General features: G+C 43.2%; 1 protein-coding gene and 1 pseudogene across 1 annotated transcript in view; both read right to left on the bottom strand.

Annotated features, from left to right (window-relative positions):
• Window positions 1-10051, bottom strand: part of LOC111959188 (septin-5-like) — a 13451-nt pseudogene extending 3400 nt beyond the window's left edge.
• limk1a (LIM domain kinase 1a) overlaps window positions 1-17470 on the bottom strand; it is a 526526-nt gene that overhangs the window by 382196 nt on the left and 126860 nt on the right. The window lies entirely within an intron of this gene.

Below are 17470 nucleotides of genomic sequence, written 5' to 3'. Positions count from 1 at the left end.
TTACAAACCCAATACCCTAGTCTACAACCACTACCCTAACCCTAGTCTACAACCAATACCCTAGTCTACAACCAAATACCCTAACCCCTAGTCTACAACCAATACCCTAACCCTAGTCTACAACCACTACCCTAACCCTAGTCTACAACCACTACCCTAACCTAGTCTACAACCACTACCCTAACCCTAGTCTACAACCACTACCCTAACCCTAGTCTACAACCACTACCCTAACCCTAGTCTACAACACTACCCTAACCCTAGTCTACAACCACTACCCTAACCCCAGTCTACAAACCACTACCCTAACCCTAGTCTACAACCACTACCCTAACCCTAGTCTACAACCACTACCCTAACCCTAGTCACAACCAAACCCTAGTCTACAACCAATAACCCTAGTCTACAACCAATACCCTAGTCTACAAACCAATAACCCTAGTCTACAACCAATACCCTAGTCTACAACCAATACCCTAGTCTACAACCAAACCCTATCTACAACCAATACCCTAGTCTACAACCACTACCCTAGTCTACAACCACTACCCTAGTCTACAACCACTACCCTAGTCTACAAACCAATACCCTAGTCTACAACCAATACCCTAGTCTACAACCAATACCCTAGTCTACAACCAATACCCTAGTCTACAACCAATACCCTAGTCTACAACCAATACCCTAGTCTACAACCAATACCCTAGTCTACAACCAATACCCTAGTCTACAACCAATACCCTAGTCTACAACAATACCCTAGTCTACAACCAATACCCTAGTCTACAACCAATACCCTAGTCTACAACCAATACCCTAGTCTACAACCAATACCCTAGTCTACAACCAATACCCTAACCCTAGTCTACAACCAATACCCAACCCTAGTCTACAACCAATACCCTAACCCTAGTCTACACCAATACCCTAACCTAGCTTCATGTCCACATCCCAGGTCAACCCTAACATAATAAGACCCCGACACACAATAACTAAATAATGGTGTAACAGGGTTACCTTCCACGATGCCCCAGGGATACAGACACCACGGACCCTCTTCCCTTTGGCCTCCACCACCGTGTTGCTGCCGATCACCGCAAACGGTATACTGTCCTGGAGGAGGGAGACAGGGGTAGGAGAGAGAGCAAGAGAGGTGAATATGAATGAAGTGAATAAAGTACAAAGAGGGAGGAATATATCTGTGGTTATGATGAGTAAGAGGCAGTTGGAAAATGCTGCATTGCAGATCTACCCATTTCTCCATCGCTCTCTCTCTCCCCCTACTTGGAATGGAACGAGCACAACCGTCAGGGCACATAGAGGTCACAGACACGGTTCTATGAGGGGGAGAGACTGAGACACCATTTATCTACCAAAACCATTCGGCCTGTCTGGTGCACAGCCACAGCCTGCCCTCTAATGCACCGGTGCACACAATAATAAGAATTCACAAACTGATACTTTTCAAGCTGTGTGCTCAATAATAACAGGTTACGGACATCATCTTAATCTGGTTTCCTACCCTGCATTTCTGTATTGCAGACAGTTTGCTTATGATGACAGTGTCCTTTATGTTGCATACTTCCTCAACTAGTGATATGAGGTTTGGATAAATGGTTCACCTTGGTTCACCTTGAGCTCCTGATCCTGCTGTTTGAAGTCCTCATCCTCATCAGAGTCACAGTCTGGGAACTGGTAGATCTTAATCCCATACTGCTGGATCTCCTCTCGGATCTACAGGAAGATGGAGGGATAGAGAGAAGAGGAAGAGAACATTCAACTACTGTTTTAAATCCTGTGATTGAGGATGGACAAAAGAACAAGGAGCAAAAACAAATCCAACAAAACGGTCACCTGGAAATAAAAATTGGTTTCAGAAATGTGCTGAAACCAATGTCCCCTGTCCATTTCTTATTTGTACAGAGCCATGGTATTCAGACAAGCAGACACAGATAGAAAAGCCAGTTAGAGAGTGGCTTGCCTTGAATTTCTTTTTCTTGACCTCGGTGGGTGTGAGTGTATCTGCCTTGGCCAGGATTGGCACAATGTTGACCTTCTCATGAAGGGCCTTCATAAACTCCACATCCAGAGGCCTCAGACTGAGACAGATACAAGACAACAAGATATGACATAAATGTTTTGTAATTTAGCAGAGTAAATGACCAGAGCAACTTAGAATTAGGGACAACAAGTAAACACTGAGAAAACAACCAAAAAACACACTGTACATGTGGAAACATGGGCATAGACAACACTGACAAAACTTTGATATGGTTAAGAGATAATTACAGTAATCCAAATTAAGGTAATCTGCATACACCATATTTTCAAGGATTGTAGTAGTATCTAATATTGGTCAGCAGAGGGAGTTGTTTCCTTATTACAGGTTTGCAGCAGTGCTTAAGCGCTAATGACGGTGCTCAAGATTTTTCCTTTCAATGAACACAGCGGAGTAAAACAGACCGTAAGCTCAGACAAAAGTACTGCATCAGCATTTACACCGACAAGTGGAGAGAAAGTTCAGTACTGCAGCATCTGCCCCTCAAAATGGATAGAACATTTAGCACTGCACCAGATGGAGATTTCCCTAGAGGCAGCAGAGCAGGGTGGTTCTAGATTCCACGGAAACCCAATGCATTTAGAATGCATGGAACATGGTGCAAACCAACATGGTGCATAGTGGAAACCCTCTCGGTGGTACTCAAGGAAGGACGGTAGAAGGGGAAAGGAAACAATTCTAAGAGCATTGAGACACAGCCAATACGTCTGTCTCAATAGAAGGACTCCATTTAAAGAGTATTGAGACAGAGACAACATGTCGTAGCTGACGTACCCGTGTCCGAAGGGAGAGATGAAGTAGAGGCAGCAGTGGACTCTGTTATCTTGGATGTTCTTCCTGTTCAGTCCACTCTCGTCCCTGAAGTACTGCTCAAACTGCTGGTCGATGTAGTCCGCCACTGACTTCCAGCTAGGGCGGTGGGGGAGACACAGAGACACACCAGCACTGAGGCAATGCAGACAGTCATTCCCCTACTGTATACTGAGCTATACTGCAACTGTACCTCAAACTGCTTCATGTAACAATACAAAGCCTAATTGCAATAAAAGTTTGACGACTGTATTGAAGACTACCGTGTATATCCAAAGGTTAAGATCAACTCAATACCTCGAACTTACTCAGCTCTGCCTTAGGATCATAATAGGAGTTGAGTTGTTTCATGTTTTCCTGACACCAAAGAAGAGTCCTATGAAGGAAGGATGTTTGACATATACCATTCAGTGTTATTGACAGCGTCTCCAAAGCCAGGGGTGTCTACGATGGTGAGCTTCAGCTTCACGCCCTTCTCCTCAATGTCCACTGTGTGTTTAGTGATCTCCACTGTCTGAGTGATCCGCTCTGGGGTTAAAACACACATTTCCTTAGCAGCTGGCCATTTATATCATTCATTAATTTATTCAGAAGATGAGACACCAAAATGGCCGCCTCACCCTCAGCGTTGAGTAGCTTCCTGTCCTTGTAGAGGTCTGTGAGGAAGAGGCTGTTGACCAGGGTGGACTTGCCCAGACCAGACTCCCCTGCTACCATCAGGTGAAGTCAAAGCCCTTCTTAACAGACTTACGGTGCACCTGGTTTGGCAGTGTGGCCAAAGCCCACATAGTCCTTGTCTTGCGTCCTGTGAAAGCCAAAAGAAACACAGACGCCTTTTAACAACACGCCGCTCAATCTCGGTGGCGGCACATTGCGAGTTACAGTAATCATTCTAAATAAAAAAGGTAACACCTACCACACATAAATACATGTCTTCAACCTAAAGCCATTTCAACAGATAGTAGGGTATTGAATGAAGCCATTGTCAACACCCAGAACACACTACCATCTTTGACCAACATCAGTTTCAAAGCGAAAGCCACAAACTGAGGAATCGCCAGACACGCAACCAAAGGTTCCACGTAACACCACTGGAAATGGCCTGAAACCTGCTGCTAGTGCTCCTCTGGGGCTAAAGCACAGCCTCTTTGGACTGGAGAGGTGATTAACCCAACCCACATTGCCCATAGTGTTGCCTCTGGTCTCTACACCCTAAACGGTCCACCTGGCCTGAAGTTACCTCTGAAAGTCGTAGGGGTCAAAGCGGCCCCAGGGGCTCTTGGGCCGGTGGGACTGAGGGGAGACTGCAGTTCATAGTGATCCACCATCCCACATTCACCCAACTGCAGCCTCCTACGCCCTGGTTGTCTGACTGGGCTCTGCCACCCGCAGTGGGGGCCGCAAAAAGGTGGGCGTCCCGGGGTGTCGCCACCCTCCACCTCCCTGTCCACCGGGTGGGAGTGCTCATGGTAGGGGCTGTGCTCATAGCCGCCCAGAGGCGGGTGAGGGTGGTCCCCGCTGTGGTGGGGTCTTGTTGCATGATGTTCTCCAACTCAGAGTCTCAGAATCATCAATGGAATGGCTTGAGTGCTAAGAGGAGGAGGGGGGGGGGGGGGGAGCAGGAGCGGTGCGGGTGAGTGGGAAGGTGATGCAGAGAAGAATGGACAGAGGGGAGCAAAGGTTGGAGCAGGAGGGAGGGTTAATATAGATCGGAAGGAAAACAATGAGCAAAGGTAACAGGGGGAACATAGGGATCAACAGGAAAAAAGAAGAAAATGCAGAGTGGTTATAGACACTGAATGTTTTGATGGAGAGAAACAACCTAAGAAATCATTAAGTGCAAGGTAGGCCTAGTTCTCTAGGGTTTAGAGAAGATTTACACTAAGAGACAGCGAGGAAAGAAGATATCGACTGACTGATTCACTAGAGAGACCACCAGAGAAGCTACAAGGTTAACAACGTAAGAGGGGAGGGTAAATATTTGTGCTGATGGGAGGAATGCCGAGGAAGAAGAGGTCTCTGATGGCCATCAAACTGATAACAAGCACACCCTCTGATTCTGACGCGAGAGAACACACTCACTCTGTCCAATACAATATAGAGCGCCAAAAATAGAACCTATAGTGTCCTCTGATAGAGTAGATAACTCATCATTTGAGTATTAGTATTCTATTAGGATCCCAATTAGCTGTTGCTGAAGCAGCAGCTACTTTTCCTGGGGTCCAAACAAAACATGACATAATATAGAACATTAATAGACAAGAACAGCTCAAGGACAGCACGACGTCATTGACCTTCCTGAACTTGTAGGAAATGGGAGGATACATCTTGTTTAAAGTGTAGTGCCGTGGCAGCTGGCCGTAAAGATTCTTCCTGCTCAGCAGCTTCAGCCTTGGTATGGTAGACTCTGGAGTCTGGGTGGCACCCTATTCTCTATGGGCCCTGGTCAAAAGTAGTGCACTACATAGGGAATAGGCTGCAATTTGGGACGCAAACTGGGACATCACAATTCAATAGAAGGTACAGTACTGTAGCCACGTGGATGATAAAGAGTGTAGGCAACCGTTTAACAGGTTACACAACAAAATATGATTTGATTGAGTAGAGCTAAAGGAAATTAACCTCTAAATGATTAATGAACCCTCTTGATTACTAGAAGACTGCTCAAATGAATTGCTGTGGTATATGGTGTCATACAGCTTCAAACGCAAACAGTCATGAACACACACACCTTCTTATGACATCAACAAGGACTCAAACATGACATCATCTATTCATATGGGTGTGTCACTCAACACATACTGGTAGACAGAGGAAACCTGATAAAAACCTATTGGTGTTAAACATGTCACCTCAAATGTCATTTACACAATGACTGATCAATTTGTGGTGATTAGTAACAGCACTCATTTTCAAATCTACCTAAACCTGTCAATCATAACTACATGTTATTTTATTCCCATCTATGCCTTTTCCCAAACCACAAGAGTAAACCATCTACCTTACCTGATGACAATACCTACAATTCATGACACCAACAAAGGCAGAGCCTCTGTGTGTAGTTGAAACTGTAAAGGGATATCCCTCCCTGGAGTTCAGACTACAGACTAGTGTTCCATCCCAAAAGGCACCCTATTCCCTATGGGCCCTGGTCAAAAGAAGTACACTGTATAAAGAATAGGATGCCATTTGAGATGCAGATTGGTGCTCATGTCCTTAGGGCTGATGCTCAAGTTACCACAGCCATGCACGTCCTTTCTGCCCCAGTTTGTGTAAAGAATCCCCAGCCTGCTCTACTATGAATATTACAGTGTATTGAGAAGGCTAAGAGGCTATTTTACATTTAGAGTGCAGTCGGGAAGTATTCAGACCCCTTGACTTTTGCACATTTTGTTACGTTACAGCCTTATTCTAAAATAGATTTTTTTCAGTCTACACAGAATACCCCACAATGACAAAGCAAAAACAGTTTTTTAGAAATGTAAAATAAAACTTCCATATTACATTTACATAAGTATTCAGACCCTCTACTCAGGTGCTTCAACAAAGTACTTCGGCAGTGATTACAGCCGCAAGTCGTCTTGGGTATGATGCTACAAGCTTGGCACACCTGGATTTGTGGAGTTTCTCCCATTCTTCTCTGCAGATCCTCTCAAGCTCAGTAGGGTTGGATGGAGAGCGTCGTCGCACAGCTATTTTCAGGTCTCTCCAGAGATGTTCGATCTGGTTCATGTCCGGGATCTGGCTGGGCCACTCAAGGACATTCAGAGACTTGTCCCGAAGCCACTTCTGCGTTGTATTGGCTGTGTGCTTAGGGTCGTTGTCCTGTTGGAAGTTGAAACTTCGCCCCAGTCTTTGGTCCTGAGAGCTCTGGAGCAGGTTTTCATCAAGGATCTCTCTGTACTTTTCTCTGTTCATCTGTCGCTTGATCCTGACTAGTCTCCCAGTCCCTGCTGCTGAAAAACATCCCCACAGCATGATGCTGCCACCTCCATTCTTCACCGTAGGGATGGTGCCAGGTTTCCTCCAGACGTGAAGTTTGGCATTCAGGCCAAAGAGTTCAATCTTGGTTTCATCAGACCAGAGAATCTTGTTTCTCATGAGTCGTTTTGGTGCCTTTTGGCAAACTCCAAGCTGGCTGTCATGTACCTTTTAGTGAAGAGTGGCTTCGGTCTGGCCAACCTACCATGAAGGCCTGATTGGTGGAGTGCTGCAGAGATGGTTGTCATTCTGGAAGTTTCTCCCAACTCCACAGAGGAACTCTGGAGCTCTATCAAAGTGACCATTGGGTTCTTGGTCACCTCCGTGACTAAGGCCCTTCTCCCTCAATTGCTCAGTTTGGCCGGACGGCCAGCTGTAGAAAGAGTCTTGCTGGTTCCAAACTTCTTCCATTTAAGAATTATTGAGGCCACTGTGTACTTGGAACCTACAATACTGCAGATATTTTTTGGTACCCTTCCCCAGATCTGTGCCTCGACACAATCCTGTCTCGGAGCTCTATGGACAATTCCTTCGACCTCATGGCTTGGTTTTTACTCTGACGTGCACTGTCAACGATGGGACCTTATATAGACAGATGTGTGCCTTTCCAAATCATGTCCAATCAATTTAATTTACCACAGCGGGACTCCAATCAAATTGTAGAAACATCTCAAGGATGATCAATGGAAACAGGATGCACCTGAGCTCAATTTCGAGTCTCATAGAAAAGCGTCTGAATACTTATGTAAATAAGGTATTTCTGTTTAATACATTTGCAAAAATGTCTAACGTTTTTTAGTTTTGTCATTATGGGGTATTATGTGTAGATTGATGAGGGGGGAAAATGACTTAATACATTTTAGAATAAGGCTGTAAAGTAACAAAATGTGAAAAAAGGGGTCTGAATACTTCCCGACTGTACATTTGAGTAATTTAGCAGACACTCTTATCCAGAGTGACTTAGCTCTAGGGGAACCATAGCAATCAGAGTAAACTGGAGTTATCGGCCCATATCTCTGCTCAATAGTGATGTTAAGTTTTGAGAGCTAATCTAGAGCGGACACAGTCATGATGATACATTGGTGTTCTTCCAAGTTTAAGCTCCTGCGAACAGACACACAGCCTATTGGGCTGTTCTTTCTTTGGATCAATAGTAAACAACTACTTTTTTGCACAAATAACTGGTTCAAACAGGAACTAGTAAACTAGAAAGGGAGTCTAAAGCATGTGGACAATTAAATTACAATTTTCAAGTACATTGTTGCCAGTCCTTGGTATGTATGAACATTAGATTGTCCTTCCACATGGTTCTCAGGATAATAGGAGATTATCCCTGCATGCCGACAGAGGGCTAATTGTGGTTCCACTGTACATATGGAGAGCACCAGTATGAAACCTCCTGCCACAACAACATCCCTGTGTTGTGTGTGACAACAGGGGATCGGGTTTAAGGGGGGGGGGGGGTTCACTGAGAGAACAATAGAAATATGGAAAATACTTAAAAGTATTTGAGGTGCACTTGATTTAGCTTGAAATTTTGAACTTTCTGGACTATTCCATTTGTTCCATTCACTGTGTCAGTCCAACTAAATCAAGCACAGCAGCTCAAATATCTGGAAAGTATTTGACATATTCTTTGACCCAGACCTTGTCTGGTCACTGGTACCTGTTCGGGCTCATGGTGGTGGTCCCTGGTGTGGCCAGGGGATGGCGGGGCGGAGTCCAGGTCATCTGATGATGAGTGAGCCTCATGGTCACTGTCCTCCATTGCTACTGGGGCTACAGTGCACTCTGCAATCTCCAACCAGGAAGGAACATGCATTTGGAGTGGAAAGGGGCGAGGCAAGGAGCAGGGCCAACAGGGAAGTAAGAATTGGAAGGACCAATCAGAACAAGGAATGGTGAAGGAGGGAGTGGAAGGGTATGTTGGCATGACAACAGGATAGCGTTGCGTGATGGCGTTTTTTGTAGAATGGACCAGTACAAAAGGGTTGAAAGAAAAACAAAAACACAAATAAAACAAATCATGAAATGATTAAATAACTCAAATTAAAATAATGAGTGAGTAGTCTGGATCCAGCCATAGGAAATGACATGGCTGTTGGATGCCAGAGTAAGCAACATGGCCGTCCACTGGAGTAGCCCACCGGGTGATTGAGTTGTATTCAGAGTGGTGCGTGGAAAGAATTGTTTCAGCAATGTCCAGAAATAATGTTGGTGTGTGCAGGGATCTATTCCGTCTGGCCATTCCACTCACAGCCTAATGTTGTTTATTTGTCCAGCTGCACTTAGCTTAACTGATTCTGATATCTTCCCATTCAGGGGGGGGGGGGGGGGTCTAATAATGCACTGTTACTGAAGCAGATGAAATTAACTGATCTGGCTGCCGTTGCATCGTGTAGAGTTGAATGTCTTTACTGAAAGCACACACACCTACTAACACTCAGAGTTCAGAGCAAGGACTTACAAACTCGTAGGAGAACCTTGCGTCAGTGTTCTCCCAAAAAGGATTTCCAAGTCATCCCAACAAGGTTTTTGATGTCATCCTCACAGTTTTAATTAAACAGGGATTGGGATTAGGAGATAAGGGGCAGCGAGGACAGAGAGGAGAGGAAATTATATGTTTCTCAGATTAGTGGACCACTGACCTGTTTTCCTCTGGTGTGCTTTGCTCTGACCAAACCACACGATGGATCAATGTCCAATCTACTGCCTAACATGGACGACCCACCGTGTGATCCAATGAACAGCGTTCCTGGTCAACAATAACCAACATGGTCAACTCTGGAATGGTTATCAGATCCTCTCTGCTCCACACACATTTTATTTCAATCACACTGAGAATATTTGTCAGATTCTGAAAACTTCTCTGCTCCACCATTTAAAAACTTGAAGAACAAGTCTTCCCCTCACTTGAACTGCAGAGAATCCACCACTTGGAAGCAAGTAGATTGATAAAGAAAATGCAGTCTTTGTAATCAATCATTAAACAACAATCCAAACTTGTACAACAACTAGACTCGATTTAAAAAAAATACTATTCAGGACAATAACTCACCGGTTCTCCTGCAGTACTTCACCTGCAGTACCTCACCTGTGTTACCCTGTATGAGACGTAACAGCCTGGCTCTCTTGCCTCCTCTCAAGCAGCTCTTCATGCCCTCACCGGGAGCCAGTCTGGAGAGTGGCAAGCATCCCCTGCCTATATATCCTTTTGAACCAGGACACTGTGTCCTTCAGCCCCATCGAGCAGCCTGGCTGCCCCACCGCCCTGGGGCTCCTAGTCCGGTCCGCCACAGACATGAAATCCATCCACGGCCCACGCACCCATCACGGTTCACAAGTTTGGGCTGTCCAACCCATACCATGCCAACAACACCAACTCACTTGAACTTTTAAGGCCACTCATCTCTGTACTACATAGATTTTCCACTAAGAACCCACTTTGGCTCTTCTCAAGCAAATGGTTTACCCTGCAAGTTAAGACAAGAGAGGAATACAGATTTATCCTCTCACACTGTATCAGTTTGGCTGTCAGGCACTGGAGTGTATGATTATCTTAAGCATTAAGAGACCGCAGCCACAGCTGAAATGGATTTGAGGGATGACGATCAAGGAATTTCCCTGTAGATGTATGGAACTCTCCTTACTTTACTGCCTTGCTGCCTAAAAACACTGATGTCTCATGAGGTCTTCATTCAACAGTTTGACATAAATTGAGAAGAAAAGAGACAGCATCTCAAGGGAGAGAGATAACTAGAAAGATAGAGAGCAAGAATCTCAGATGATACTGAATATAAACGGAGCCTTAGCACAGAGAGCAGAACAATAGTGGTAGTGACGGTCAGGCAGCAGAGTTGGACTGATGACATCACCCAGTCAGCACATCCATCAGGGCTGCCTGGCACAGAGCACTCTGGAGTGGGTTAACCTTAGGATTACTGCCCCCCCTGCATCATCTTGCATTGCTGCAGGATATGAGGATGGAGGGCAAATATGATATTTTTTGTTTCTCCATCTCCTCTCTGTGAATGTACAGCTCCATCTAGAGAGGTTGGGTAGCATCAGTCACACATGCATGCTTTCCCTCTGAGCCTTCATCTCCCTTCTCCCGATTCTCTACCCTGTGTGTACTTGTTCACTTGCCTTCATGGGAGACACGCATACACTAATGACTTTAGAGTTATGCATTGAACTGCTGCAACCCCCCAAAGCCAAATATAATACTAGGCCTATTACTCAACTGTGTTTAGAATAAATCCATCCATTAATCTCATGTACAGTGCTTTGTAGGGAATATACGTTGGCCACTTCTCATGTGACTTTCCAGACCTGCCAACCATGTCCAACTTTTTAGAGTACCAGACGCTCGTGGCAAATTGGAGATTCATGTTCTTAGACAAACATTATGGATCACACCTGGTTCAGTTCAGTCCTCTGAAAAGGTATTTACAAAACATAAATAAAAGATTCATACTGATAAGTACAGAACATATAAAATAAATATATGTTTTGTGGAATTAGCAGATTGTTTAATGGAATAAACATACAGACAAAAGACTGCATCGACACTGACCGCAAACTGGCTACACAAAGCTTAAGCAGGCTACGGCAAAGGGAATCTGAACGCTGTAAACGTGCCTATTGTAGTTCTTTGCGGCGCATACATGATTTGAGATTTTCTAAATTGATAATATCTCAAATCTAGTGCAAAGGCATTTTAGAAGCATTGCCTCTATAGCTAATACCGGACACTCATTCACTCTTCATCACGCAGTCTTCTAAACTCCCGACTCCATGTAATGCCAAGATGTTTATATTTACTTTTGATTATAGTTGTGTAATGCTTTTTATGACGTGGATCATAATTACAGTCTATCAGGTTGCGTGATCCTCGTAATGTTAGGTGGAAAATACAATGCAGAATTAAATGTATATCACACTCGCACAAATGAGACCAGTCATTTTTCGTATTCGCATTTCATTTCTTTCACTAGCAAATGCGAGTGAACTGCTGGCACTTAATCCCATTGAATGTACATTTCAGCATCACAACAAACAAGAGCAGGGGCAGACACGGGGTAGCTACGTCGAATAATGATGTATTAATCTCTATGTCCTTTGACACAAACTCCGTACATGTCTGTGTGTTGCAGCTCGAGAATAGAGATGTTAGATTTACTCAGTGAATTAATTTTTTATTAAAATGTAAACAATTTATTTAAAACATTTTATTTTTAAATCAGACCCTATTCATTTCTGCTTACTTAAAAAAATAAAAATAATTCTACCACCATATTTGAAATGCAACAGAAAGGTCCCACATCTAGCCATCATTGGTTGTAATTCCTAGATTTTTCAAAAGTAGTCAGGTGTCCTCCAAATAGTTCCTGCGCGCGAGAGGAGCTCTCCATTTTCCTTTTGTCTCTTAATGAATAGGTTATGGTCCGGTTGAAATATTATCGATTATGTTTGTTAAAAACAACCTGAGGATTGATTATAAAAAACATTTGACATGTTTCTACGACCATTACGGATACTTTTTGGAATTTGTCAAACGGAACAAGGCTTTGTTTTTCTGAACATAACGCGCAACCCAAATGGCGTTTTTTTGTGATAAAAGTAATATTTATCGAACAAAAATAACATTTATTGTGTAACTGGGAGTCTCGTGAGTGCAAACATCCGAAGATTATCTAAGGTAAGCGATTAATTTGATTGCTTTTCTGACTTTCGTGACCAAGCTAATATAAGGCTAACTGTTCTAGCATTGATTGCTACACTCACAAAAGCTTGGATTTCTTTTGCTGTAAAGTATATTTTCAAAATCGGACACGATAGGTGGATTAACAACAAGCTAAGCTGTGTTTTCTTATATTTCACTTATGATTGCATGATTATAAATAGTTTTAGTAATATTTTTGCATTTGGCGCCCTGCAATTCTAGCGGTTGTTTAGGAAAGTGATCCCGCTAACGGGATTCGTAGCGCAGAGAAGTTAACTGGATCAGGTCCTTGGTGAGTCCCACTGCTGTGAGCCTTTGAGCATGGCACTTCAATTAATTAGATTAAGTATTCAGCTGAATAAATGGGAAACGTGTCTTACCAGTAGGTTATTGATACAGTACTTATGTAAATGTGATATTTTTTATATATTTGCAAACATTTCTAAAAACCTGTTTTTGCTTTGTCATTATGGGGTATTGTGTGTAGATTAAGGAGGGAAAAAAACTATTTAATCCATTATAGAAAAAGGCTGTAACGTAACAAAATGTGGAAATTTCAAGGGGTCTGAATACTTTCCGAATGCACTCTATATTATAGTCTAGGAACATACAGCTCCAAGTTCTACAATATGATAGAGACATTTCCATGAATGCTACTGATTTGTTCTTCAGATGTGATCTAGGTGGGACATGCAGTAGGACTGTGGTTTCTGGTGTCATGTGGTTTCTGGTGTCGTGTGGTTTCTGGTGTCGTGTGGTTTCTGGTGTCGTGTGGTTTCCGGTGTCGGTCTGGCTCAGCTCAACCATAGGCCGGTGTTTTATAGCTCGCCGATAATGTGTTTTTGTAAGCTTATTGGTGTATCAGCCTCTGGAACTATGTTGAGCTCAGCAGCTCAGATGCTCCGCTGCAGCAGCCCTGTTGGGTGACTGGGGTTTCAGTTATACCTCCAAGAGACCATTCAGATATATAGCCTAATTTGTTTGACTGTGTGCTTTAGATTTCTCCTTTGGAATTTTCTCAAAGGAATAGTGTGACTAAATCAAATGGAATAAGAAGTTAAATTAAGATGTAAACGTGGAGTTATGACTTAATTTACCAAGACAAATGTCAACGTGACTATCATTTACATTATCACAGCCTGTTTGTCTATTCTTATTAGTTGTGATGAATTGGGTTTGAGTGATTCTCTCTTACTGTATGTAGTCAACTCTTCCTTTCTTTTTGTAAGGAATTGAGGTTCTTATTATGTTTAACCAATGATAAGCACATCAGGGATCTAAAGGAAAGCAGACCTGCCAACATGCACGCATTTTGCGTATCAACTACGCAATTATTTTGTCCATGTACGCAGGTACGAGATCCGAGTTAAAAATAATATCCGTAACAGGTATAGGCCACACTACTGCCTCTCACTGCAATTACTAGTAGAAATAATTATTCATTTTCACCCAATTAGTGTAAGTTAAAAAAATTTCCCACAGTAAATCAATACAGTGACACCTCCAGTAAGATTAACCTGGTGGTCTCATATGCAGTTCGTGCATACCAACCACATGAAACCAGAAAGTTGCTGGTTCAAGTCCAAGGTGGCATACTGCTGCGGTGGCCAGCCCCTTGAGCAATAACTAAGGCACTTAACTGGAAAATACTTCTACAGATCTTGTGGAACATTCATAAGCTGCAGTCAGAAACTGAAAACGTGCAGTGTGTCAGCTGTTGATGATTTGTATGAACGTTTCGATCTTATCTTAAAAGTTTAATTCCACAAATTTTACAGAGCAGTCAGTCCAACACAACAAAAAGCTCTCTGCTCTGAAGAAAAATGTCATGGGTAAAAATCTCTACAGTACAGAAAAATCTCTACAGGACCAATCATTCACTAAACCTCAACTAAATGCTGTAATAAATAATGTGGAGGTGACTAAACTGCTTGGAGTAACCCTGGATTGTAAACAGTCATGGTCAAAACATGTTGATACAACAGTAACTAAGATGGGGAGAAGTATGTCCATAATAAAGCGTTGTTCTACCTTTTTTAACACTATCAACACGACAGATCAAATCAAAGTTTATTTGTCACGTGCGCTGAATACAACAGGTGTAGACCTTGGTGAAATGCTTGCTTACAGGCTCTAACCAATAGTGCAAAAAAAGGTATTAGGTGAACAATAGGTAGGTAAAGAGATAAAACAGTAAAAAGACAGGCTATATACAGTAGTGAGGCTATAAAAGTAGCGAGGCTACATACAGACACCGGTTAGTCAGGCTGATTGAGGTAGTATGTACATGTAGATATGGTTAAAGTGACAATGCATATATGATGAACAGAGAGTAGCAGTAGCGTAAAAGAGGGGTTGGCGGGTGGGACAATGCAGATAGCCCGGTTAGCCACTGTGCGGGGGCACTGGTTGGTCGGCCCAATTGAGGTAGTATGTACATGAATGTATAGTTAAAGTGACAATGCATATATGATAAACAGAGAGTAGCAGCAGTGTAAAGAGGGGTTGGGGGGGGGGCACACAATGCAAATAGTCAGAGTAGCCATTTGATTACCTGTTCAGAAGTCTTATGGTTTGGGGGTAAAAAATGTTGAGAAGCCTTTTTGTCCTAGACTTGGCACTCCGGTACCGCTTACCATGTGGTATTCGAGAGAACAGTCTATGACTGGGGTGGCTGGGGTCTTTGACAATTTTTAGGGCCTTCCTCTGACACCGCCTGGTGTAGAGGTCCTGGATGGCAGGCAGCTTAGCCCCAGTGATGTACTGGGCCGTACACACTACCCTCTGTAGAGCCTTGCGGTCAGAGGCCAAGCAGTTGCCGTACCAGGCAGTGATGCAACCAGTCAGGATGCTCTAGGTCCTACAGGCCCTAGTTTTGTTGAACCTGGACTACTGTTCAGTCGTGGGGTCAGGTGCCACAAAAAGGGACCTCTGAAAATTTCAATTGGCTCAAAACAGGGCAACACGGCTGGCCCTTAAATGTAATGTACATTTAGAGATAAAAAGAATATGCATGTACATCTCTCATGGCTCAAAGTGGAAGAGAGATTGACTTCATCACTATTTGTTTTTGTAAAAAGTGTTGACAAGGTGAATGCACTGAGCTGTTTGTCTGAACTACTAGCACACAGCTCGAACACCCCACAAGACATGCCACCAAAGTCAAAAACGCACTATTGGAGGAGCACAGTACTATGTAGTGCCATGGCTACATGAAACTCTATTCCACATCGGGTAACTGATGCAAGCAGTAGTATCAGATAAAAAAAAAGATAAATACACCTTATGGAACAGCTGGGACTGTGAAGAGACGCACACAGAGGAACAGACACATGCTTACACATATACATGATAAGACACGCACACTGAATTCTGTATTGTAGATATGTGGTAGCAGAGTAGTGGCCTGCGGGAACGCACTTAATGTGTTGTGAAAAGTGTTAAGTAATGTCACGTAATATTTTAAATTGTATATAAAACTGCCTTAATGTTACTGGACCCCAGGAAAAACAGCTGCTGCCTTTAGTTCAGGTCATTAGGAGTAACAACATGCCATAGTGAAGCCACAATATAACTATTTCACTCTGGTCCGTGGCGGTGCATACAATGCATTCAGTCTGCACCCACTTTTGTGGAAGTTATTCAAACATCTTTAATGAGTTCTTATAAGCACTTTAGAAATGGCATGTTGTGGGTTACTTCACATGCTTATTGAAGAACCTAATGTTTACCTTTAGGAGGGGACTTCAACTTACTGTCTGCCCTCAAAGGGACCATTGTCAACATGCCATCAACTAAGTCCAAAAAAAGGGGAAGAAATTATGGGATGTGGGAACGAAGATTGACGGAGTAAAAGGTTGATTAGACTATATAATACAGTCTCAGAGAAACAATAAAAGGACATGAAACCAAATTCAACATAACAGTAGTTGTGGTTGGCAACAATACCCTGCTTTGTTACTGTTGGAGCGAGGTAGAGTGTTTAACTGCCACTACTGTTGCACTCAGAGGACCAGGCAGCTTAGTGCTTTCCATAGGACATGGAGTGTGTGTATGGCAGGTTGACGATTATTGTCATGAGTCTTTTCCTGGAGGCAGAACTGAGCAATTTCCACTTAGATAGGCCAGCTGCAAAGTTAAAATGTGCTATATTGTACAAATTAAAAGGTTAGGGTTAGGCATTAGGGTTAGCAGTGTGTTTAAGGTTAGGGTTAAAATCTGATTTGATGACTTTGTGGCTGTGTCAGCTAGTGACCACTCTGCAGAGCTGCCTCCAGAACAAGATTCATGACAAAAAACGCCAACCTGAGTGTGTGTGTGTGTACATGGGAAATGCAACCACAAGCCACAGAGAGCCATAAAGAAACGGTACAGCATGTTGTTATGGACCTCAAGCGATGAAAGCACATTTCTACTACAGGCAATTGAAAAGTCAGCACCCTTATTTCTATCTACTAAAACTACAGTAGAGTAATTATGGTGCTATCGTTCAATGTCCGGTTGTGAAAATGACTTTATTAAGCTCGAGTATAGTCAGACTATGCATTTACTTCAAAATATGTTAATTTCCCCTTCCTGGAGGAAATGCATTATTTTACAGCATCTTAAGTGAAATGAGAGGTTTCAACGCCCCTGTGAAATACAAACTGTATTTTACTGGATGTTCTGCAGACTAGATGGGAGATGCCCCATTGGCCACCAAAGTGTGCTCTGCTTTGCTCTGCTCTGTGTGAATGCTGTGGTTGTTTAGATCAGTACAGAGTGCTCTGTGTGAGACTGGGCTATTAAAGAGACAGAATGAGAGTGAGATGGGTGGGCAATACAGAAACACACGGCTCTGCCAGAACAGCCCAAGGGAAGTCAGGTGCTCATCTTACATACAGTGGGGAGAACAA

This window comes from Salvelinus sp. IW2-2015, linkage group LG4p, assembly GCF_002910315.2.
Source record: "Salvelinus sp. IW2-2015 linkage group LG4p, ASM291031v2, whole genome shotgun sequence".
Classification (NCBI taxonomy): domain Eukaryota; kingdom Metazoa; phylum Chordata; class Actinopteri; order Salmoniformes; family Salmonidae; genus Salvelinus; species Salvelinus sp. IW2-2015.
The sequence above is the reverse complement of the archived record's forward strand: the minus strand, read 5'-3'. Positions and strand labels throughout refer to the sequence as shown.